The sequence below is a fragment of the Anastrepha ludens genome, chromosome 6, assembly GCF_028408465.1.
Source record: "Anastrepha ludens isolate Willacy chromosome 6, idAnaLude1.1, whole genome shotgun sequence".
NCBI classification, from domain to species: domain Eukaryota; kingdom Metazoa; phylum Arthropoda; class Insecta; order Diptera; family Tephritidae; genus Anastrepha; species Anastrepha ludens.
Window position 1 is genome coordinate 99,202,159 of NC_071502.1, and position 27,442 is coordinate 99,229,600.

The 27,442-nt window shown below is 33.4% G+C and overlaps 1 protein-coding gene across 6 annotated transcripts in view; it reads left to right on the forward strand.

The window, feature by feature from the left end:
- LOC128868542 (E3 ubiquitin-protein ligase goliath) overlaps nt 1-27,442 on the forward strand; it is a 256,846-nt gene that overhangs the window by 86,326 nt on the left and 143,078 nt on the right. For all 6 annotated transcript variants that reach the window (XM_054110751.1, XM_054110750.1, XM_054110754.1 and 3 more), the window contains one exon: nt 13,132-13,179. The gene's annotated coding sequence lies outside the window, so the exon portion shown is untranslated. The remainder of the gene's footprint in view (nt 1-13,131; nt 13,180-27,442) is intronic.

A 27,442-nucleotide genomic window follows, 5' to 3' on the forward strand; every position in this document is an offset into this window, starting at 1 on the left:
CTGCACACACGACACGTCTTTCACGATTGTGCTAATCTATAATTATTAATGATCTTTTCTAAATCACTCATTTATTCGATTCGCAGTTTTATATGCACATATTCTGCGTTAGTTGAAAGTTTGTATGCGTAATTATATGAATATGCATGTGTGTATGCGCGTTTGGCTTTCTGGACGGATATTAGAATGATATTTTCTCATCAATATAATTTGGATTTGATGAAATAGATTATAGACATATGTACATATTTTCTGTTTTGATTGATTTATATAAAAATCAGGTCATATCCAGTATGAACTATTTTATACCGAAAAGAAATTTCCATTTATAAAATACAAAAAAAACAGTATTTTAAAGAAATTTTAATTAAAATAAACTCAAAAATTTTACCAAACTTTCCTGGTTTGAATTGTAAAATAAAATGTGCAAGAAAAAAAAATATGACTTCAGGACTTGAACCTGAATTATATACGTGCCAAAAAACAAAACGAATAACTCCGCCGACTTTAGCTTCTGCACCACAAACTAACTGCCGCACGGCCTTCTTAATCGCAAATTTATTCGCTTCGATTTCCTTAGTAGTGTGCCGATAAATCTTATGAACTTCCTCAGTAGTATGGTAAACGCAGAAAAAATCTGAATTTCTGTCCTAGCGTGGTAAGTAAATATAGAAACCCTCCACTCGCGTCACTCGCGTGGTAAATATCTGCAATTCGCCACTCGTGAGCAAAGTTGAATTTGAAATGACCTTATTATGAATCTACAAATTAGAACTCGAAAAAAGCTCGTTTAACATTTGCTCCTTCTCATTGCATTAACATTCTCTGGTTGTAGTGACTGCAGTAATTTCCAGAAATTGTGAAAAAAGCTAATAGGCGCACAATAAATTGGCTTTTAAAAAAATTTACATTTTATTGTTTAATATCTCTTTTTCTAATTTAACTGCGTGATATATTTATCTATTTTATAAAGTCATTAAAATGCTCTTTTTTTTGTTTTGTTTTTAATAATTAAGCCGTTTCCATAGGACAACAGACAAAACAATTTTCCGTTTATTAATGATCAATCACATTTAAATAAATGCTTAATTGTCTAATCGAATTTATGGATACAAAGATTTATAGTGGCGTCTTGGTTATTGCTTTTTTTTCACAAGCATTTTTATAGCTAATAAACTTGATCACAATATTGGGCGACTTATACGTTTGAGCAGTGCGAATTGAAAAGGCGGAGGTAAACAAATTTCATAATTTCTAATGCGCCACTGGCTGCTGTGAGCATAAATGAAAGTGTAGTTAAATGTATTTAAAAATAGGCAAATGTATTAGCGATGATTTGCACTAGAGATGGCGGGATTTCGGGATCCCGATTTTTAAGTTTCGGGATTATTTGCCAATGCCGGGATTTTTAGGAAAATTTAATTAAATTTATGTAAAAATATGCATATGTATTAGTGATGAGAGGGGATAGAAATCGAGTGATTTCGGGATCCCGATTTATTTAAAGGGAATTTCGGGATTTGTATTTTTTTACGAAGCATTTGTTTATGTAATAGCTGTTTTGCGTTGTTTTGTTCTTTTCATTATATAAAGCAAGGTAATAAAGGGTTTTCCACTAAGGGGTGTTATTCCCGTAAAAGATCAATGGTTTCGTTGCTTGTGAGGAACGTAGCGCTGTCCTGTTGTAAATAAACGTTGTTGAGATCAATACCATCCAATTCCGGCCATAAAAAATCGTTAACGATTTTTCGATAGCGCAATCCATTCGCCGTAACTGTTGCTCCAGCTTCATTTTCGAAAAAAGTAAGGTCCAATGACTCCGCCGGACCATAAACCGCACCAAACAGTCACACGTTGAGGATAAAGAGGCTTTTCAACAATAACTCTTGGATTTTCTGAGCCCCAGATCTGACAAATTTGCTTGTTGACGAAGCCACCGAGGAGAAAATGGGCTTCATTACTCAGGATGATTTTTTTTGATGGAGTTCCGGATCATTTTCATGCATTTCAACGACCCAATCAGCAAAGAAACGACGTTGTATTAACTGGACTTTATAAGCCTTAAGACCCAAATCTTTATAAAAAATAAAATTCGGTGTAATGACGTTTGTGGAATGCGTAATTCCAAAGAAGGACGTGGAATGGACAAACCTGGGTTTTCTTCAACACTTTCGGCTACAACAGCAATTGTTTCGGCTGTTCTTGAGCGACGTGCACAGGTTTTATTCTTCACATCACTAACTTGTCCCAACAACTCGAATTTTTTCATCAATTTCTGTAATGCGGTCCGTCAAGGTGCTTCACGATAACCCAAAAATATTCGAGTTTTATGAAACGTCTCTGCCAAATTTTCACGCTTTTATAGCGAATTTTAATAATTTCAATGTGTTGCTTAAGCGTGAATCGTCCCATTTTTATTAATGGCGTAGTTTCTACTTGTCAAATATCAAAACCTGACAGCTTCAAAAGTGACATCTACCGAAATAGCGGGCTATTCAAAATTACACCTGTTATTGGAAAACCCTTTACATTTCATTTTCCCGAAAATCCCGGGAATGGAGAAATGTAGTTAAATGTATGTAAAAATATGAATATGTTTTAAGGATGATATGTACTAGAGATCAGAGGATTTCGAGATCCCGATCACTTTTAAGTCTTAGACATTAATAAGGCACTCAGGTCTCCCTGATTTGAGTGCAAGGACATGAGGGACGCGAAGAAGACGATAAGGCGCACCTTTATGTAAAAAAAAAGAGCGGAATGGTAATTTTTTGAACCAATCCTACTTTTCGGCTTAAAAAAAAAATACTTAAAATAGGAAACTAAAAAATGGATCCAAATGAAAACCAGAGAATACTGGAACGGCCAAAAAGGTACTTAATCAATCCAAAAAGTTCCTGAACTTTAATTAATAGGGCAAAATCTCCTCTAACCCTCTAACAAAAAGAGCCTCAGATTTATCTGTGGTCTGTGGCCACTTTGCCTGCAATAAACATTTCAATGCAAGAGGGCTGTCTAGCACCAATTGTGAATTGAATTAGATCACAGGAGACACATAATCCTGGGCTCACACTTACTAGTGAATGGAATGCTCCATAGGCTAAAGAATTGGTTCGATTCGAAATTTCGAAATTTAATAATTAAAATGACTAGTAAAAGTATACTTTGCGTCAAAAATGACTTCTAAGTCCAGTATTTCACTGATCGCTCTCAGACAACAATTAGAGATGAAATAAGATGTCTTCAAAGGAAAAAAAGTGCTACCAATTGGAGAAATATAAAAAAACAGTTGATTACTACTACACCAAAGAAAGAACTTTATTTCATTTGAGAGCACTTGAATGAGCTGTTTACAATACAATATAATTTAAGGTCGTTAGCATACAGTAAAAACTTGACATATAAAAACATTTATATTAATAATATTTTAGTTGCCAAATTTGGCTTGGTTTCCTGTACATTTTTGTTTAGTCTGTTAAATAGTTTGTACTGTAGATTATTAAAAAAGAAATAAAAATATTATAAATATGAAATTACTTATAAAAAAATATTTAAAAAAATATAAAAAAGTAAAAAAATATAAAAAATGTAAAATAAATAAAATAAATAAAAAAAGAAAATATAAAAAATAAAAAAAATAAAATATTATTAAAAAAATAATTGCTTATAAATTCAACTATTGCCTGTTATTTTGTTACAAATGCAATAATTCAATAAAGACTAGCAAGTGCTGTACTTGCCACAATTAAATCCATTGTACTGCACTCCGATTCCCTCTTTCATTTTCTTTAAATCTACTCGACCTCCGAAGAAATCTGAGTAGATCTTGTGGTGCCGAGGAGCCAAGGTGGTCGCTTCTTAACACATCAGTGCCAAGACCTCAAGCCTGATTCGAGCGAAGGCGGGGCAGACGCACAGAAAGTGGTCCACAGTCTCATCTCTGATTGGCAGAGTGCACTGTCTGAGTGAGATTTCCACCTTTTCCCTGTGCTTTGTCCATAGAAAGTGGCCCGTCATCAGTCCAACCAGTATCCTACAGTTCCCTCTGCTTAGTGCTGCTTTAATGTTAAGAAGAGTTGAAAGAAAAACATTTAATATGCTTGCATTAACTTAAAAGCTGCAAAAAATTAAATTTTCACTTTCGAAACATCAAATTTTATAAGAACCAACTAATTTTCATTAGCACTAAAATCTACTCAGAGTGGCCTTTTTAACCTTCTTTTGTATAATAATACAGTTTTTTTAACTTAAAGTTTCGGTAGCTTTAAATTAAAAAAAAAGAAACAAACACGAAATTTCCGCATTTTTGGGTATGAAAAAGCACCAAATTTATTGCGAAAAGCAAATTTTTTTTATAACTCCCCTTTATTTATTACAGTCTGTTATGTATTAAGAATATGTAATTTTTGTACAATTAGGGTATATTATGTTCTTTTACCAATGTGAGAAGAATCTGTTATAATTATCATTATTAATATATGATTTTTTTTTTTGTTTTTGTTTTGTAATTAGACTGTAAATCTTATAGTTAGATCAGTCGGCGTGAGTCGCTTTAATCTTCGTTTGATATTTTCTGCCGGTACTATTTTACGCATTTGTTCGTTTTGGTGGACTGACAGTCGCTGGATATGCTTAGTGCTACATTTTGTGATTGTTTCTTGGATAGTCTCTATGTGTAAGTCACGATGTATGGCTTCATTGGAAATAAAACAACCAGCATTTGTTATATTTCGTAATATTTTGGATTGTGTTCGCTGTATGAGCAGAAGATTTGTGTTTTTAGCCGTTCCCCATATTTCTATTCCGTATTTCCAGACAGGAGTAATGATTTGCTGGGCAGATTTTTATTTTGTTGTTTTTTAAGGTAAGATTATATTTTGATGTATTTTTGTTTGTATATATAACTTGTATAGTTTTGTCTTTATTAACTTCTATACCCCATTCATCAAACCAATTTACTGTATTGTTTATTAATTTTTGAAGTGTAAAGGTGGCCAGTTTTTCGTCATTGTTTGATGCCATTAATACAGTATCATCCGCAAACATTGCTATCATTGTATTATCTGTTGTCGGAGTTGGCACATCTGCGGTGTATATTAGATATAAAAGAGGACCTAATAATATACACTGCCTTGCGGTACTCCAACTGTCATTGGTAGAATATGGGAATTTTCGTCTTATATAAAATATTCGATCAGTTATGTAGCTCTTCAAAATTTCAAAGTAGTTTTGTGGAAAGATTCGTTTGAGCTTATGCAAAAGTCCTTTATGCCAAACTTTATCAAAGGCAAATGGTTGGCAATACTGCATAACTCGGAAAAATGTGAAGTCACTCATTCTCTGATGGGCGTAATCTTCTTTCTATCATTCTTGAGTTTCATCCATATGCAGCCTCTCTTAGCCTGCCAAGCTCGCTTGTGGGCTGTAGTAACCCGTTTGCTAACCGTGGCTTTGATGGCTGCAGAAGGGAGTGGCAGAATGCATTTATTATAGTTTACATCTATGGTTACCTTACCAAATCGCAAATAATACTGAAACAATTTTTTTTCGAATCAAGTTGTCGTAAAATAATGAATATTTAAATTTCGCTACTAATCTCGGGATACTGAATTGTAATAATGAGATCCCGAAAATTTCGCTATCGTACAGATAGCAAAAATTTGGCGTCTCTAATACGTGCATACATATACAAATGTATATTCTTTTGTCTCACGATTCTTGCTAACTATTTATGTAGTCATTTCCCACCTTATCGTTTTTTGAGGGGATTTTAACATTTTCTGCATGGAAAATAGGCAGCTATAAATGATTATCAGAAAATTGTAGCAGACTTTGACTTACAGACTTGACACTTGAATATTGTTTCAAACTATCAAAGTTGTCTGCGCCGAAATAAGTTGGGCAAAATACAAGCGGTTTTATCTACCTACCTCTGCTGCCTAGATATATGGTACATAAGTACGTTTGTATGTTTGTGCATAAATACACATGTTATAACACATAAACGTATGTTTCTTGCTTGTTAATGTGCTGTTTTTTATTTATAGAGACAATTAATGGTACAATTAAATAATTTCATTCACACTCCACATTTGTATGAAAGTTTTTTCAGCCTCTGTAAGCTGGTTTAAGACAGGAAAAATATTAAGCGGCAAAGTGTTTTTTGTTTCAATAAAAGTTGTTTTAATAGTGGACTGTCTACATGCGTTTGGTAGTTTACGTGAAAGTCGATTAACATTTTTTTATTGTAGTTTAACGATAATTAAAACATACGGACAATTGGATGTTAAACATTTATTGTTATATGACCATATTTAAAAGAAGGCTAAGCCAAAAAACACTTGGCAGAAAATGCGAAAGCATTCATAAGTTTTGTGCTCACAAGCAATAGCCGAAAATGGGGATTTTAAGAATAAAAATTTTATAATTCAATTTAATCCTGAGGCGACTTAGGTAATTATTGCAAGTGATCAAAGAACGATTTAAAGTTCAAAGATTTTAATAAACTGTTGCGGAGCTGCAGGCGGCGAAAAAAGTATAGTTGGAGAATTTTTTTCAGCAGAACAATGAAATAAATCGAAGTTCAGATAAATGTCTTTTTATATGTCTATATATGGTAATAAATGCCCTTATACATATAAGTATTTCTCTTTGTTAGATTTTGTGCGACTAATATAAAAGGAAGCTGTACAGCTTTTCTTCTGCAAAGTTTTTCTTGAAGGGCGCGCGGCCTGAGAAATTTTTAGCTTGCGGTGAACAAAATTTTCTTCCATTTAGACAAATGAATAGCTATAGAATTACGGTATATTTTTTTGATATATCAGCATTTGCAAAAATTGCGCTGTTTGTAAGTTGTCGAAACAAAAAAAACATTTTTTGATATTATTGGCTTTAACAAAAATGGCGTGTGGTTTAAGTTAAACATTAAAAAAAACATTTTTTTTATAAAGGGTGGTTAAGTTTCAAAAGCCGGTGTTGATTTTGAATAAAATACATTTTTTTTAAGAAATTATTGTCATTTCTCTTTATTATGATAATATTGGTATGGCTCAATTACGTGCGGAACAATATCGGCCGCGGCCACGGCGGCACACCTCCACCCGATGGTCCAAATTTTCGATGACGCTGAGGCGTAATTGAGGTTCTATGCGTTAATGTGCCGAATTGTCACATCCTTTAGCTCTTGAATTGTTCCTGGCTTATCGACGTACACCGTTTCTTTCAAATAACCTCAAAGAAAGAAGTCCAACGGTGTCAAATCACATGATCTTGGCGTCCAATTGACATCGCCGCGACGTGAGATTATTCGGCCATCAAATTTTTTGCACAAAAGAGCCATTGTTTCGTTAGCTGTGTGACAAGTGGCACCGTCCTGTTGAAACCACATCGTCCACATCCATATCTTCCAATTCGGGCCATAAAAAGTTCGTTATCATCTCACGATTGCGAACACTATTCACAGTAACTGCCTGACTGGCCTCATTTTGGAAAAAATACGGCCCGATGATGCCGCCGGCAATCACTCTTGGATTATCATTCGCCCAAATGCGGCAATTCTGCTTATTAACGAATCCATTGAGGTGAAAATGTGCCTCATCACTGAAGATGATTTTCTTCGAAAGTGCGCGATATGCATTTTGATTTGAACGCCCGTTTTCATAATAAGCCTGAATAACTTTAACGCGTTGCTCGACTGTGTGTTTTTCCATGGTTCAAATTGAGTTAATCTGAAATTGAAAAATGTTAAATGAAATGTAGAAAAAAACTTTATGTTTATTCAACATCGGCCCTTGAAATTTAACCACCAACTTTATATAATTGGCGCGTACACCCTTTTTTGGTTTTTGGCCGAGCTCCTCCTCGTATGTGTATTTAATTCTTTGAACTTCGCCGTTTTTAAATAGGCAGACTTAGAAATAAGCTCACATATTTAGACTAAAAACTATGTCCATTAGGTTGTCAGAAAACATTTACGGCCCTGTAAAAAAGTGGTCATAGAAACCACTAATTGAATTATTCGAATACAGTCGACTTGAAAAACATATTTTCAAAAAAAAGGCGTTTAAAATTTTCGTTGCACCACGGCATATTATGGCAAATCTCTGAGTGTATTTGTGCGATGAAAAAATATCTCATAAAAATCATCTGCCGTTCGGAGGTGGCATAAAACTGTAGGTAGCTTCATTTGTGGAACAACATCAAGACGCACACTACAAATAAGAGAAGGAGCTCGGCCAAAGTCTCAATAAAAGATGTAAACGACAATGATTACAATTATTACACATCGGACTAAGAGACGCTGCGCCAAAAATTCGTCTATAAAGATTAAGGCATTTATCCTCTCAGTATGCAATTTTTTCTGTATTAAGGTATCTTTTAAACCAAAAATAAAATGATATAATTATAATAATTTTTAAAAATCACCTGACGTACTTCAAATGCCTACGCAGAAAGCATTTACGACTTTCAATGGCATATTTTCACTAATCGATAGTAAAGTTGGGAAATATATGTAGTTGACTGACATGATGTACGCTCAGAGAATTAATCTGAGCCCATCTATGAGCTGAATGAATATTAATCAACTAGAAATGTGCTCTACTCCTACAACAATGTATATTAACTTTAAGCTGCAATTAGTGATGCCGCACCACAACGCCATAACCAAAACCGTAACCATATGTATTTTTTGGATTTTGGTTTTCCCCGTAATCGTAAGCAGCTGTGAAATACTTTACATTTGTTTTGATATTCGCGATAAAAAATTGAATATCAGAGATTTGTTTAAGATTCTATTTCAATATCAGCTGCTTACGGCTACGGTACGACTAATCGGCATGTGCTGTGATGTTGCGCGTATGATTATGGTAAAGGCTATGGTGTTATGGCTGCGGCACCACTAATTGCAGCTTTAGTCAGTTGAGTATTTTTTATAAACAATATCAGGGAGTTAAAATTCTTTGTAAATACATTGTTGATTTGCATTCTATGGACGCCTTTAATGCCTTCATGAAAAACAGCATACGTAGCTATGCTGTGGGCGAAATAATATTGAAAAATATAAAACCATTCCATTGTTTTCAAAAAACAAAATTTGTGCCGATAAAGTCATCTAACATCAAGCAGGGAGACCCATAATACCATTTTACTTTTTGTACAATATAATTTTTTGTTGTTGTTAATTTTGTATTTCCTTAACTAGTGTAATGTTATTTAAAATGATTATTACCATGACGCTGTCACTGACCTTCGAAGTTTTCTTCAATTATAATATTCCGCAGCAAATTAACGCCACAGGCTAATCGAGGGGTAAGCCTGCAATTATTAACTTCCATGAAACTTAAAATAAATTGCTATGTACCTAAAATAAGCATCAACCTACACACATACACCGACGCAGGTAGTTAAAATAAAATATACGGTATTCTGCATGATGAAACCTTAAGCCGACTAAGCTGGTTATTTTGGCGAATCATTAGCATCATTTCATGACCCCGATGCTGCATTTGAAAACAGATAAATAATGATTTTTACACTTTGCAAAGTTGTCAGTTTTCAGTGACTAAATATGTAAAGGCTAAAAATAACAAAGAAAAATTGAAATTAAAAATATTTCATTAATAAAAATTATAGTGGTTGGAAACAAAAGAGGAAAATAAATGTTTCAGCTTAAAGTTAGGGTAGTACTGCCGAGCAATTAAATTTAATTATAGTCTTATAGGTATGAATTTCATGTTTTATATAACAAATTATTTCTTGTGAAATATTTATGATTTAAAATGTTAAGATTTGTACACTTTACAAGTCTGTAGTAGTTAAAGTTTTCAGTGACTAAATATGTATTAAATGCTAGAAAAAAATAGGAAAAAAAGATCATTGATGTATTTAATGTTAGATAAAACATAGAAAAACTGAAGCAAAAAATTCATTGATGTATGAAATGCTAGAAAAAATCATAGAAAATTTAAAAAAATATTGTTAACAGAAATTACAGTGGTTGGAAACAAAAGTGAAATATTAATGCTTCAGCCTAAAGTCAGGGTCGCCCTGCCGAACAATTAAAATTAATTATTATTTATAGGTGTGAATTTCATATATTCCAGAACAAATTTTTTATTGTGAATTGTTTATGATTTTGTAAATACATTTTTTTTTTTAATTTTTCTGATATTTGTTTAAAAGTTGAAAAACATTTTGTTTTTACTTTTTCTAATATTTTTTAAAAGTTGAAAAAAAGTTTTTTTCTAAGTTTTCTAATATTTTTTTAAAAGTTGAAAAAAATTTTGAAAAAAATTTTTTTTTAAACTTTTCTAATATTTTTTTAAGAGTTGAACATTTTTGTTTTTAATTTTTCTAAACATCTTTTCAAAAGTTGGAAAATATTTTTTTTTAATTTTTGTAATATTTTTTTAAAAGTTGAAACATTTTTTTTTTTAATTTTTCTAATATTTTTTTAGAAGTTGCAAACATTTTTTTTTTAATTTCCTAAATATTTTTTTAAAAGTTGAAACAATTTTTTTTTTAATTTTTCTAATATTTTTTTAAATGTTGAAACAATTTTTCTTTTAATTTTTCTAATATTTTACTTTTTTTTTTACTTTTCTTCTAAATTTTTTTTAAGTCTTTTTTTTTAATTTTTCTAATATAATATTTCTCTAAAAGTTGAAAACATTTTTTTTTAATTTTTCTAAATATTTTGTTGAAAGTTGAAATTTTTTTTTTTTAATTTTTCTAATGTGATTTTAAAAGTTGAAAAATTTTTTTTTTAAATTGTTCTATTGTGATTTTAAAAGTTGAAATTTTTTTTTAATTTGTCTAAAACTTTATTTTTACTTTTTTAGTTTTTCTAAAATTTTTTTTTAAATCTTTTTGTTTACTTTTCTAATATTTTTTTAGAAGTTGAAAATTTTTTTTTTTAATTTTTCTAATATTCTTTTAAAAGTTGAAAAACATTTTTTTTTAATTTTTCTGAATAATTTTTTAAAAGTTGGAAAACATTTTTTTTTAATTTTCTAATATTTTTTTAAAAGTTGAAACAATTTTTTTTTTAATTTTTCTAATATTTTTTTAAAAGTTGAAATTTTTTTTTTATTAATTTTTCTAATATTTTTTTAAAAGTTGAAATTTTTTTTTATTCAGTTTTCAAATATTTTTTTAAAAGTTGGAAAACATTTTTTTTCAATTTTTCTAATAATTTTTTTAAAGTGGAAAAAATTTGTATTTTGTAGTTTTTCTAATATATTTCAAATGTTGAAACAATATTTTTTTAAATGTTTCTAATGTTTTTTTAAAAGTTGAAAAATATTTTTTTATATTGTAATTTTTCTAATATATTTTTAAAAGTTGAAAAATTTTTTTTTTATTATAACTTTTCTAATATTTTTTTTAAAGTTGAGAAACACTTTTTTTAATTTTACTAAATATTTTTTAAAAGCTGAAAAACATTTTTTTTTACTTTTTCTAATAGTTGTTTAGAAGTTGAAATTTTTTTTTAATTTTTCTAAATTTTTCTTTTTTTAATTTTTTGGTTTTCTAAAACTTTTTTTAAATATTTTTTTTTAATTTTTCTACTTTTTCTAATATTTAAGAAGTTGAAACAATTTTTTTTTAAGTTTTCTAAGTTTTTTTTTAATTTTTTAGTTTGTCTAAAATTTTTTTTTTTTAATTTTTTTTTAGATTTCTAATATTTCTTTAAAAGTTGAAACATTTTTTTTTTTAATTTTTCTAAAATTTTTTTTTAAATTTTTAGTTTTTCTAAATTTTTTTTAAATTTTTTTTTTAATTTTTCTAATATTTTTTTTTAAATTTGAAAAAAAAGATTTATTGTTTCTAATTTTTTTTTATAATTTTTTAGTTTTTCTGAAATTTTTTTTTGAATTTTTCCAAAATTTTTTGTTTATGTTTTTCTTAATTTAACTTAATTTTTTTCTCCATTTTTGTTTCTAAGCTTTTTTACTTGAGTCCAACCTTTCCAGTTCACATTGGGTTACTCGCCCTCCGCCATATCTCTTTTCGGTTTGTTAGTAAATAATTAACTTACCCACCCAAATTTTCGCAAATGTTTGTTAATTACAAAAGCAAACATTTTAGGCAACAAAAGTTATTTAACATATAATTATTGTAAGGCTCAATGTGCTTAGAGCAATTTGAAACTCAACTTAGAGGAATTAACAAAACCAACAAAAAAACTAACACAAACTCAAAACTATAAAACAAAAAACAAAAAAAAAACAAAAAAAAAAACAACAATATACTAGCTCAAATATTATTTCGTTTTATTTTATTAATTGGATTGACTTTAGTGCATTATGCCATACTTACTGATTAAGAAGATTTATATATTTTTTTCAAATGGCGTCGTACGTGAATTATAATTTAATTAAAAATATGATACAACTAAGAAAAAAAGACACACAAATACGGGTGGCGCAAAATTAATCACCCTATACGCAGATTCTTAATCATATTTGACACTTGTGAACTAGACAGCTGCAACATCTTCAGTACACAAGCAGACAAACAATGGTAAAAATAAAGATTTCCGTGGTTGTTGTTTCTATTTAGCAAAAAAGTTATCAAAAACAAGATTGGATGATTCATTTTGCGCCTCCCGTATATGTGTACCTTTTTTTTTATTGCATCATATTTTTAATTAAATTATAATTGACGTACGACGCCATTTGAAACAAAAATATATATACGTCTTCCAGTGGGGTGATTAATTTTGCGCCACCTTGTAGGACCAATGACGATCGTTCCCTTGACAGTCGGTTCTACGTTACCGGAACGACCCGGATATCCGGCCAAGGATTGTCGCTCCAGCAGCATTGCCTGTGCATGTATGGGGAATGTGCTGCTACAACAACAACAACAACCAATAATATTTAAATAGAATTTTCAATGAATTCTTAAAGCGTGATTATTCATTTAAAGCATAATTGGTTCGTTGCGAATTTATGTAGAATAATTTATCATGTCTTCAGTATTTAAGTTTATTAATTGTGCGCCCCATAAAAGTAAAATTAATATCTTTGCAGTTTGAAAACACAATTTCTAATTACAGTCCCACTTTTCATAGCGCACAAATTGATTTTGCATAGCTTTAATTTGTTTTTATTTTTGTGTTTTCAGGTGCCAATTTTTTGCTTCGTTATTTAACTATCGCAGACTCAGCTCGAGGTAAGTTTTTTTAAACATTTTTAATAAGCCTTTATTTTGAGTTGTATACAAGTTTGCGAGGCCCTATGCTTCCAAGAGAAGTGAAACAAGGAGGAAAAAATCCGCGTAAAATTTATCACTAATGGGTGTTACACATTTTCTATATAGAATTTCAAAATTATAATTTGCGTCAGCGTGAAATCAGCCTTACTTGGAAATTTTGCCAAAACTTATAATTTTTTTTTCACGTGCTTGAAAATTTGAGTTCTTTCCCTTTAATCAAATGCAACGTATTTCGTATTTGTTTACGAGTTTAAATGATATCGTTCGGCTTTAACAATTTTTTTGTATATCTCTGGACTTCATTAAGGGACTAGGTCACTGCCCGCGGGGTACACATGCCGTAAGGCTCGGAATCACTTCGAGCCCTTTTTATGTCAGCTGTATGGAGGATGAGGTGGAATCATCTCAGCACCTACTCCTCAGCTGCCCAGCTCTCGCGGGACTAAGATTCAAGCATCTTGGTTCTCACTTCTTTTCTGCGCCTGCTGATATAGCGGGTCTTGATAACAAAAAACTGATGAACTTCATCATCAGCATAGAGAGGTTACCACAACCGCAGACCAGTCACCGTTCATAGTCCACAAACACTCAACCCTCCCCAGCCCTTTCCCTTTCGTCCTATCGTCCTTTTCTTTCACCTCTTTTTCCCCTCTTGCAATGGTATCACAAAGGATGAACCAAACTCTTTCGTCCAAGTGGGCCCACTCTCTGGGCAACCATCACTACCTAACCTAACCTTAGCTAGGGGTAGTTAGAGGCCCGAAAAAATTATGATTTTCAATAATTTTTATTCGCAGTCAATTGCTTGTTTGTGTGGAGCCCGTTTCCCCAGAAGTCCCTTGCGGTGATCATCGTAAGTCCTTGGAGGTCCATCTAAAATCAATCGGTCAAGAGAAATAAGTTTTATTAATAGATAATCTTGTGCCTAATCGAAGTTTATTTTTCAAAATTAACAATGCGGTGGCCTCAGGAAATATTTTTCAGATTTTCGAGAAAAAAACCGACAATTAATTATTGAAAAAAAAAATCGAAATTTTTGAAGAAAAAAATCCTTCGATCAAGCACGAGTTTTTTATGTTTTTCAAAAGCAGTATACATTTTATTGAAATCTACCAAGTGGTTTTTAAGTTACAATGATCACCAGTTCAAAAAACATGGTTTTGTGAAAAACGCATTTAAAGTTTTGGTTTTTGTTTGTGTCTGCCCGAGCTGCCTTTGTTAATTGTTGAATAACTCGAAAATTATTTGTCGGATTCACTTCAAATTTTCACACAATATTTTTAAGATATTCTACTTTAAAAAAATTCTGACTACGCCTATCCCCTTAAGTATTTCAATATATTATATTACATAGTTTGCTTTTTATAAAGACTTTAAGTGAAGTTAAATTAGACGGACTGCTTTGAAGAGTTCACTCGTTTCACAAATTTTAATGTTCAGAGCATAGAAATTTCCCTAAAGTTGCTTATAATTTTCCCTACAGTTTTCTAATATTATGCTTCAACCTTTCCCACGATACCCAGTATACCCATACTCGCACTCGTTTAGAATGTCCAGCTTCTCGGAGAAAACTGAAGCTCTTTTTTCCATGTGCCAGAAATTTGTTCAACAGATGTTGTATTTTTCTTATGTAAAACCCCCTACAAAAATCGATTTGCACTGGTCTGCTGAATTAATAATTACCAAATTACTGATACTCATATTTAGCTTCGTTAGTATTCCGGAAGGCAATCGCCTGCTCATTTCTAGTCCAGCTCTTCCGTATTAAGAAAGGGTTGAATGAATTGGAGTGAATTTCAGCGAGGTTGTGGGAGATCAGTGAACAGAGGGGAATTAAACGTTTCAAATGATAAACAACAAGCAGGCAAGCACACACAAGTTCATTACAACAAATTTTTATTAAATTAAAATTGTTGTGGCATACAGAGTTGCATTAAGAACATAAATGTGAATGCTATTTCTAATACTTTTTAAAGCAAATACTAGAATTTTAAATATTCCCATTATCGTACAAAACGTTCCATTTGTGGTAGTTATACTTTCTTTTAAAATACAAAAAAAAAAAAATTAAAAAAAAAAAATAGCAGGGTTGCCAAAGCGCTATACAATGTAAAATATAAATCATTTAAAAATCGTATGCTACGTTATGGATATCAAATTGAATACATTCGTAGTGTTTTGTTTTAAAAATAATTCCAAAAAGGGTTGCCATACAATATTTTCATAAAATATTTTTTAACAAAAATTTTAACAGAGTTGCCAAACCGCAAACGTATTTAAAATAAGAATGAGATTACTACCACTACAACAATTTGGTTGTTAGCTAAAGACATTTGGAGTGATTTGTTCAGAAAAAAATTTCTAAGAGATTATCAGATACAATTTTTTCTTAATTTAAGCATTTCATCTTATTTTTTAAGGACAACTGTTTATTACTTATAACCTAGCATAGTTCAAAACATGAAAAAGACCTATAACAGGGTTGCCAAAGATAAAATAAAAATAAAAATGGGAACACTTAAAAACAACGTCTACGTTATGAATATCAAAGTGGAAGTATTTTGAGCGGTATAATTAAAAAAATATTTCGAATAGGGTTACCATAGGTTTTTTTTATGGATATGTTTTTATTTTATTGCTTTGAGGTTTCTCAAAATGCAGTTTGTGATATTTATAAACTAGTTTAAGACTTGAAAGAAATTTAAACAGAGTTACCAAAGCGCAAAAATATGTAAAATAAAAAACACTTAAAAATAAACACTGCATTGTGGACATGAAACTGGCAGCATTTGGAATGTCATAATTTAAAAATTATTTCATATAGGCTTACCGCGTTGTTTTTTTCATATTTATTCATTAGAGGAATGTAAATATTTTAACACAGTTTCGCAAGATGTAAGTTTGTAGTGCTTATAAATTAATTTAAAACTTGAACAGGGTTGCCAAGGCGCATATATATTTAAAATAAAATTGCAAATAAAAAATATGCTACACTGTGGAAATGAAACTGGCAGTATTGAAAGAGGCTTAATGCAAAACCGACTTTTAAGAAGGCTACCACATAATTTTTTCTATAGAAATGCAAATATATCGAAAGATTTATACGAGGGGTGTCTTTTATCTGTCGGGATAAGAGAACAAAAAGAAATGTTAATCATCGAAAATCACTTTATTGTTTTTCAAAATATTCTCCATGATCTATACACTTTTGCACGGGTTTGAACCAATTGTCGAAGCACTTTTGCCACTCTGAATGAGGTACCTCCAAAACATGCATTCTGAATGCCGCAACCGCTTCTTCAGGTGTCGAAAAACTATGACCTCTCAGTTTGTTTTTTACGTACGGGAATAAAAAGAAGTCATTCGGTCAGGTCATAAGTCAGGACTATACGACGGATGACCCATTAATTCGATGTTTTGGGTGCTCAAAAATGCAGTTGTTTGAGCCGATGTGTGAGAGCTCGCATTGTCCTGGTGAAGAGTGATCCGTCTTTGGCGATAGGTTTTCCTAATTTCTTAGAATACAACTGGCAAACAAAAATTATCACAATTTACTGTTCTGCGATGTTCTAGTGGTACGGTTGCGACATGTCCAGTTTTTCCGAAAAAACAGGCGACCATTTGCTTGGAAGTGCTTCGTGCGCGAACAACTTTTGTTCGATTTGGCTCATCTTGAAACACCCATACAGTCGACTGCTGTTTACTTTCGGGCTCATACGCGTAAATCCATGATTCATCACCTGTCACGATGTCATAGACGTGTTTCGAAGCCCCGCGATTGTATTTTTTGAGCATTTCCTTCGACCAACCGACACGAGCCTTTTTTTGAGCGATTGACAAATTGTGTGGGATGCAACGCGAACAAATTTTTTTGACAGTCAAATGTTAATGCAATATTGAATGTATGCTGGTCCCACTAATGCCTAAGATTGTCTCAATCTCACGATAGGTCACATGACGATCTTGCAATATCAGTTCGCGCACAGCATCAATGGTTTTCGGAACAACAACTGATTTTGGACGACCTTCACGAAATTCGTCTTGGAGTGAACTACGACCACGATTGAATTCACCATACCATCGGTAAACACTGGTCCTTGATGGAGCTTCATCGCCAAAAAATGAATTAAGTTCATCCATGGAATGTTGCTGAGTTAATCTACGTCGAAAGTTGTAGAAAATAATCGCATGAAAATGTTCACGATTTAATTCCATTTTTGGACCGGGATGAATCTTTTAAGTTACTGTAAACAACACAAATAGCGCTGGTATTTCAAAACGTTCTGAGTACGTAAAAGCCAAAAAATGTCAAGCTTTGCGATACAGCTGCCAGTTGCCAGATTGCAACATCAGGGTTGCCAAATCCCGAAATATAAAAGGCACCCCTCGTAATTTTTGCAAATGGTGTCTTACCTCCATCATGTTTAGCGCTTGTGAACTAAACGCCTGCAATGGAGGGTTTAAAGGGCAGGCAAAATAAAGATCTCCGTCATTCAAAATCATTTCCTTTATTTAGCAAAAAAGTTAGTCAAATTTTGCGTCAGCTTTTATGTGAACTTTTAGCGCCTTTGCATGAGTTGGCAAGAGATTTTAAATGTAAAGGGTGTTTAAGTTTCAAGGGCCGGTGTTGATTTTGAATAAAATACAACTTTTTTATTTACTATTGTCATTTCTCTTTATTATGATAATACTGGTATGGCTCAATTACGTATGGAACAAAATATCTACCAAATAGCCGCCATGGCCTCGCCGGCACGCCTCCATCCGATGGTCCAAATTTTCGTTTTAATGTGCCGAATTATATCATCCTTTAGCTCTTGAATTGTTGCTGGCTTATCGACGTACACCCTTTCCTTCAAATAACCCCAAAGAAAGAAGTCCAACGGTGTCGTTGACGTTTAGGTGTGGTTCACATTCAACATCGTCATCATATTAGTTTTGAACAGATAGAGATAATAAAGGGTTTTCCAATAACAGGTGTTATTTAAATATATAACAGGCTATCGAGAGAGGATTAACAATTTTTTATGGCCGGAGTTGGATGGTATTGATCTGGACAACGTTTGTTTTCAACAAAACGGCGCTACGTGCCACACAAGCAACGAAACCATTGATCTTTGACGGGAAACGTTTCCGGACCGGGTTATCTCTGGAAGAGGTGATCACAATTGGCCACCGAGATTTTGCGATTTAACACCTTGTGACTTTTTTCTTTGGGGCCAAGTGAAAGAGAAGCTCTACGCCAACAGCTCAGGGTCGATTCAAGACCTCAAAGGTGGAATTCGTGAGGCTATCGAGGACATAGGGCAGCCGCTTTGCAGTTCGGTTATGGAAAATTTCATGAAAAGGATATTGTCCTGTAAGCGTGGTCGTGGTGGCCATTTGCTTGATGTTATTTTCCACTATTGACGGCATATCTTCGTCTTTATGATGAAATAAACATCCGATGATTTATATTAAGAAATAGTATTTTTCTTTGAATATCAAAATAACACCTCTGATTGGAAAACCCTATATAATTCTAAATAAATGAAACCAACATGGAACCAGGCACGAACATTTTTGCGTGAAATTTAAAATATCAAATTTGAAAAATATGAACGTAAAATGTTTCCAACATAAATTCATTTATGCCCCCTTTAAGCAAAAATCTGTCGGTACCGACGGCAATGTATACTTGTATGCGTGCACTCGTATACAAATTTCAGCTAAAAAACAAAAACACTCAGAAACTATTGTAATAAGAAATAATTGAAATCGATCCGTAAAATATATAGCTGAGGCACCTACGTCAATAAGTAGGAAACATGCGATAAATAAAATACACTACCTTTAAGTATTTCTTTATTTACCTCTGCTATTCATGCACCTTTATATGCATTTTGTCACTGGAGCTGATGGCAAACAAAACGATTGTGGAAATTGTAAGTGTTCTACTATTTTTAGTCGATAGTAAATAAGAGCACAGTTTTTCTTCACCCGAACTTTGAAAAGAAATGAAACAACCTGACGACGCAAAACAGGCAAAACTACCAACAAAAAAAAAAAAAAAGAAACTAAGAAAAAGTAAAGGAAATTCTACAAAAATGTAGGCGCTGGGAAATGTGTGCACTATTTATTCTAGAATTGTGTTTAAAAATAGCCGCAAAACACCATTGGGGTATTTACATGCTTGCATTCATGTTGGCACATAAACAGTACGGAAAAACCAACCCATTTCCTTGCATTCATCATTATCGCTCATTTTCTTTTGCTTCCTTACCTACCCCACAAAAAAAACAAAACACAACAAAGAGTGGCAGTTGTATCACCCACAAATACTTTCATACTAAATGGCTTGAAATGCGCTTATTTTTAGTTACTCATACGACAGGTGCACCCACAGGTATCTATAAGCACACAGACATACATACATACAATACATAAAAGAAAAACACACCTATTGGCTTGCTGTCACCTCAAGTTGACACTAAACTCAACTTGACAACTAACTCAACTGATCAAATATTAGCAGCATTCAAATGGAGTGTTTTTGTTTTCTTAGCGTATCGCACTCAAAACGGCCATTCATTGAACGCTGATAAATGGCGCGAATGGCTGAAACACGTGCCAATCGCACGTTGCCTACGGGCGATTTATTTCTCACTTTACTATCGAGAATTGCGCATAATGTTGTTGCTGTTGTTTACTTGAGCGGTGGTCAAGTTGTGGCTTTGGTGACGGCCTGCGGTTCTGTGCCAGCGTGCGGTTTAGTGAAATTTTAGCTTTTGCGCGCAACGACTAATGATTTTTTTTGTTTTCATTATATGATAAATAATATTTGTGTGGTTTTCTTAAATTTTGCACACTTGGCATGTTAGACACGCAGTAAATAGTAAATAATCATATTCTCAAAAGAGTCAATTTCAATTAAAAATCTGACACATTTTGCTGGCAGCCGCTGTCATATAAAGTAATTACCGATAGCTTTCTGTACATGCGCTGATGCATGCTTACATACTTGCATAGGTATTTACATACAAAATTTCCTATTATTTTCTGAATTTTGTAGCAAATACACACATCGGGCGTTTTGGTGATGCACTACAATATTTAATATTCAACAACTTCCTGGTGCGTTTACTTTAATAAAACCCCGCAAACCAAAATACTCGATATGTTCTTTCACTTCCTGATTGGCGGTGAATGAAGAGAGTTAACTCAGCTGACATTTCTAACTTGTGTTAGCTGTTGCTAACGAAAGTCTTGACGTGAACTCACTTTGTGCTCGAAAGAGGCGCGAAATTGTAACCAAATCACTAACCAGACTAAATACCAGATAATATCATCCACCTAAGTATATTGACCTTCTGAGCATGAAGAAAGGCCAAGAAATATTTAGTTCTCTGTCACTTTATGGTATTTCGAGTGGAATTGCTTACCATAGTTATCAAATCACTAACGCGACTAAATACCAGAAAGTGCCAACCATCTCTCGTGTCCTTTTGAGAATGAAAAAGGGCAAAGAAATATTTGTCTGTTTCTCACTTTGTGTTCGAAATGTAGGAGGAATTGCTTATCATAGTAAACAACTCACTAATCAGACCAAATACCTGAAAGTATCAATCATCTTTATTGCCCTTCTGAGAATGAAGAAAAGCAAAGAAAAATGTGGCACTTACTTTTCGAATGACTTGCATTTTGTCTTTGATCCATACAACACAGATTGGAAAATCCGGCAAATTCTTGGGTACGTCAGAAAAAGTTCTACTGTTTGATTTAATGGGCAAGCAAAGTTCACATTAGCTTAGTGCAGGTTAAATGAACTTCACTTACATAAAAAGCCACAGCAAGATTCCTCCAATCCTATTGGCACATGCCCTCAAACCAAGCCTATGATTACGTGAATGCAATCAGGTCTTCCAGCTGGATTCTCAACGATTGAAACAAAGAGCAGCCTTTACAGTTTACTTAACTTGAATACTTATTAGAGGAAATAAAATATGATGAGCCTTTCCTCCGCTTTCTCTAAATGGCTTTAGTGAGCTACATCACACAATTTAAAGCACTGTTTTAGGGCGGGTTGGTAAACAATGTTTCCTTTTTTTGGTCCAGATTATTTATCTACATATTTACTTATTTAATTTACTTGTACATCCTCCCTGGGTTCGAGAGGTTCTTTTTGCATTCATATTTCCTCAACGAAGAAGTGAGCGGTGTGCAACATTTGGAGCCAAGGCATGGCAAACGTGTTTACGTGTGGCTCGAAGTTGGATGGAAGAGTTGGTGGGGGAGTACTCAGCGAAGAGCTCCCCATCAAGCTGAAATTGACCCCTTGCCGTGCTTTAACGAGTCTGACTTGTGTTGAAAAGTTTGGCCCAAGCAGGAATGTGATGAGCCAGGCTCGTCGGGTCAAACGTAAATATCACGAGCCGAAGTCGTGCACGAGTCTGGGTCGTGATTGAATGTTCGTTTCTCTCTGTACGCCACCAGAGTTAGTCACCAGGCTCATAATTGCTGTTAAATCATCTTTAGATCTGTTTACCACGCCTTGAAGCGTAACACTTGGGCCAGAGTTTCGTCGAGCTAAATAGCAAGGCAGGGGGTTAAAGAAACATTGGCTTGGTTGCTTACATCTGTAGTTACTGTAAAGAACGTAAATACCTACTCCGACAGCGAAGCGGCAATTAGGGCATCGGGCTCGATGTTGGTGTGTTCCAAGTTAGTCGGGGAATGACTGACTTCTCGTTCGATTGCTTGTAAATACTTCTATATTATACTTATCTGGGTTCCCGGCCACAGCAGTATAGAGGAAAACTTCTGGCCTGATGAGTTGGCTAGACAGTTGATCTTGAAAATGGTTTCATCTCAAAACGATAGGATTGGGATTCCCTTGAGAATCTGTGGGCTACTTCTGAAAAAATGGGCCTCGTGTCAACTCAGCGAGCGCTGGGCTAGTGCGCAAGTGTGTAAATATGCAAAGCCTCGAGATTCTTTTGGCCACAGGTAGATTGGAAGCGGTCGAGTGAGCTTCTAAGGCTAACAAAGCCGCAGCTCTGGTCAGGAACCCTTACCGCACATTGTGCGTTTGGGGTCCATGCGGTGAGACTTGTGATTGCTTTAAGTCCGTTCTGCAGAAGCTGTCTCAAGGTTGAGGTGGAATTATCTCGTTACCTTCTCCTCAGCTGCTCGGCTCTCGTCGGGCAAAGATTTAGACATTTGGGCTCTCACTGTTTTGCTAGAACATCTGGGGATATTGCTGGTTGAAATATCTTACAACTGGTGAAATTCTTCAGTAGCTTGAAGCTGTTAATACGAACGTTGTTGATCGGCATCCTTAAATCCAAAGCCGCTTCTTCAACTTCTTCTAGAGTCAAATACCACACGAAAATCAATAATTTCACTTGGATTGAACTTAGCACCGCCAACGTGGTATGAAATGGGTATAGGAAGAGAACAAGATTTAAAATGAGATACATGAAAACACTTCTTATGGCCAAATATAGCATCGAATGCCAGCCACAGTAATGCGGTGATTTCTATAATTTCGATCTGGTAATACAGGAGTCGAAGGGGGGCTTGCTCTGGTAGACCAGTCATCGAAAATGTTGATTAAATCTCGGAAACCATGGAGTTGGATCGGATTGTGAGCACTGTCCAAGTACTGTCCAATATTAAATGTAAAAGTGGATCTGGTATTTCATAAGAGGATGATGTTTAGTTAATGCCAGTTATTATACGTTAGCTTCATCGTCGAATTAAGGCAAAAAATACTCAGCAAATTTTGTTTCACCCATAAGTACAAACGCCCAGCGAACTTCTCAATGCGCCCTTTTAGTATTGATTTCATAGAGTTCCTTCTTGTTAACCATCTCCAGTTATATGCCTGACTGGGTAACAAAACCCCACCTGTACTCCATAGAATCTGCAGTTCATGGGCGCCACTCTATGCGATACATTTATACACCTGTGTGTGTGCACGTGCAAGTGCGCATATGTAAGCCAGTGCGCTTATGGCTGATATCGCAATTTACGCTTGAATGATATTATAGTTGACATTAACGCGCTTTGTTCGAGGCTTGTTTGCTGTGTGTGTATGTGTGTATGCATGCATGAAGTATATTGCCTTCACAAGTCTGCCCGCCCGCGTGTTTCCAAGAACCTGCAGTGGCTTTTACTATCACCGGCACTGTGGCAACGCAGCAGGTAACCACAATTTCCTCGCTCGCGCTTCGCTTGAGTAAACACCTACATGCATACCTACACATCATTACGCAGAGTCAAATGAGTTCGTAAAAGAATTGCAATGAAGCCATTGTTTGTAGCAGCTCAAAAAAAACGAAAAAAAGAGAAGAAAAAAGAAAAATTGAGATTGTCGAACGCAATTATCGCCAGCGGATATGCGTTATTTTACTCAGTGGCTGTGCTATGAACTTTTTTTGACTCACACACATACATACACATTGATGGCTGTTTGGCGTAACAGCATAACTGACTTTAACACTTTTTCGCTCATAGATCAATAGAGCCTAGCTTTCAAAGTAAAGTTTAATATTTGCATTCAATTTTATCGAGACTTGTGCTCAATATGCAGATTTTAATGAGTATTGCTTTGAATATTGCATTAAAACTCAGCATTTTCGCGCACGACAGGTAGAAAGTGCTAACTCAACATATGCAGTTTTATCGAAAGTCACCACTATATTTATTTTTGCTAGAGCACAAGCTTGCGATTCAGAGCGTGCCAATATAATTCAATTTTAATAGTTGCATTATCAGTTTTTAAATAGTTGGACTTCAGACCAATGAACCAATGCACAATCATTCGAGCCAACTTTTTGTGTATTTGTATAGGAAACTACGGTTAATTGAAAGAGGAAAGTTTCACATTTTATGATTTAATTACAAAAGTCTCGCTTAATTAGACCCTGAAGATAATGCACATTTAAGAGGGTTTGTATGCACGTAGGTATGTACACTCGTATGCCGCCTTCCAGGTTCTCGCCACCTTCTGGTTTTTGTCTGCTTTTCATTGATTAATCGGGGAAATTCGAAGACATATTTCTTTTCGAAAACAATCGCTTATTAACATTTTTAAGGGATTTAGCAGTGGGCGCGAATTTGTAAATTATTTTCTCGATTGATTGAAGAAATTTGAAAATATGTTTCTTTTCGATAACGTTGGAATTTTTTTCTATTAGTCAGTGAAATTTGTGGAAAATTTTCTCCAATTTTTATGCGATTAAAATAAAGGCTGGTTAAGTTTCAAGGGCCGGTGCTGATTTTGAATAAAATACAATTTTTTTAGGAAATTATTGTCATTTCTCCTTATTATGATAATATTGGTATGGCTCAATTACGTATGGAGCAAAATATCGGTCAAATAGCCGCCATGGCCTCGGCGGAGCACATCCATCCGATGGTCCAAATTTTCGATAACACTGAGGCATAATTGAGGTTCTATGCCATTAATGTGCCGAATTATCTCATCCTTTACCTCTTAAACTGTTGCTGGCTTATCGACGTACACCTTTTCTTTCCAATAACCCCGAAGAAAGAAGTCCAACGGTGTCGTTGACGTTTAGGTGTGGTTCACATTCAACATCTGGCCTTGAAATTTAACCACCCTTTATAATATTGTGGATTGCTTTGGATTTGCTTTACTAATTGGAGAAATTTGAGATATTTTTCCCCCAATTTTTTTCTGGCGTTCGGCTTTTCGATAACACAAGATTTTTTTGTCGATTATCTGTGGAAAATTGAAAATATGTTTCTTTGCAAGAACATTTTCTTCTTTAATTTTTTTATCAATTAATGGGTGAAATGTGAAAAATTTTTTTCCCCGATTTTTTTACGATATTTTTCCGATTAATAAATTTTTGAATCGATTTATCGGAGCACTCCCAAAGCATTCGCCTTTTCGATAACACAAGATTTTTTATCGATTATTTGTGGAAAATTGAAAATATGTTTCTTTGCAAGAACATTTTCTTCTTTAATTTTTTTATCAATTAATGGGTGAAATGTGAAAAAATTTTTTCCCCGATTTTTTACGATATTTTTCCGATAAATAAATTTTTGAATCGATTTATCGGAGCAATCCCAAAGCATTCGCCTTTTCGATAACACAAGATTTTTCTATCGATTATTTGTGGAAAATTGAAAATATGCTTCTTTGCAAGAACATTTTTATCTTCAATTTTTGTTATCCATTATGGGTTCAATTTGAGGAAATATTTTCACCGACTTTTTTACGATATTTTTCCGATTATTATATTTTTGGATCGATTTATTGGAGCAATCCCAAAGCATTCGCTTTTTCGATAACACGAGATTTTTTGTCGATTATTTGAGGGAATTTGAAAATATTTTGCCTTGCAAATATTTTTTTCTTTAATTTTTTTTATCCATTAATGGATAAAATTTGAGAAAATTTTTTTACCGATTTTTTTACGATATTTTTCCGATTAATATATTTTTGGATCGATTTATGGGTGCAATCCCAAAGCATTCGCCTTTTCGATAACACGTGATTTTTTTGTCGATTATTTGAGGGAATTCGATAATATTTTTTTTTTTGAAAAACATTTTTTTCTTTGATCTATTAATTATGGAAATTTTTTCATCGATATTTTCGATATTTTTTCGATTAATACAATATATTTTTGTATCGATTTATCGGTGGAATTTCAACCCGCTCGTCTTTTCGATAACATGTGATTTTCCAAAATATTTAATTGATTAGTTGGAGAGATTTTAAAATGTGTTTCTTTTCGATAACGTAGGTTTTTTTTTAATTTTTGGTCTATTAATCAAGAGAATTGGAAGAAATTTTTTTCGATAAATACCGCTCATCAAAATAGTTTTTGATCGATTTATCGTGGAAATTCGAGGATGTTTGTCTTCTCGATAACATGTGATTTTATCAATTAATTGAGGAAATTTGAAAAAATTTCGTTCTTCGATAACACATATTTAAAATTTTTTTTTTTGATGGAATTGGTGGAATTTAGATGCATGTTCATTTTGATGACACTATTTTTGTTGTACTTTTGTAATCGATTACTTTAATGCATGTTTATCGAATAACTCGGAAATCCGAGAAGATGCTGCCATTCGCGAAAATCGATTGATTTTTGGAAACTATTTTGCGCTTTTCTTGCGGAATTAAATATGTATATGCGTCTTCTCGATAACTTCGCCCATTTTTCAATCGATTAATTGGTGATGATTAAAGCATTCGATGGCACTTATTTTGTTATAGACTGTTTACTAGAATGGTCCGGAAAATTTAAGTGAATTTGTTTTTTTCGATTGCAAGTGTTTTTTCCAACTATTAATCGATTAATCGGGAAATTTGAAGGAGTGCCATACTTATTTTCACCCAATTTTTTGATAAAATATTAAGGAGAATTCGAAGGCGTATTTATTTTCGATAGTACTCGTTTTTTACAGATAAATCGGTACTTCTTTTTTATCAATTTATTTTCGCTTCATCGAGGAAAGTCCATACAAAAGCCCTTTTTTCGACGGAACTTGTTTTCCTAGTCAATTATGCTTATGTGGAAGCCTCTCAGGTAGGCCAGGAAATTTACTAGTATACATTTTGCTTGCTCTATTTTTTTGGCAGATTCGCTGTCAGTATGCAGGCATTTGCGTGTGTGAAAATTGCCCCAAAATGCGCTAAATTTTAGCATTGCAGCATAATTATAATATTAATTTGTATTCAATGCAATTAAATTCAATGTAATTTCCATACAATTTTTTCAACTAAACTTTTGTTTTATTGCTATTGTTGCACTACATAAACAATTCTCTATAATATTTATCACATATTTTAATTTTGTTAAAAAGTCAACACATTTTATCTCTGTAAAATGTAGCAAGGCAAGGGGAACGAACGCAAGTGCAGGCAGAAGCAGACGAGAAGGACTGCAGTGGAGTGCATGAAACGGAAACACTGTAACACTGATTACAAACAGCGCTTCGCACAACACATAGCAACAACAATAAACGACAAGAATTATGTATGTAATATTTCTGCAAACAACATAACAGACACTGCTCTCGTTTGTCATGTGGCAAATAATAGTAATGCGTATTTGTTATAATAAAATTTCGCTATTCGCCTTTGTACTCGCATTAGCTGTGCAGTAGATAAGATAAAACTGAAATTTATTTATGATACATGTGTCTACTACTAGGTACTATTACTGCGTTAAAGCCATGAATGGTAATGTTA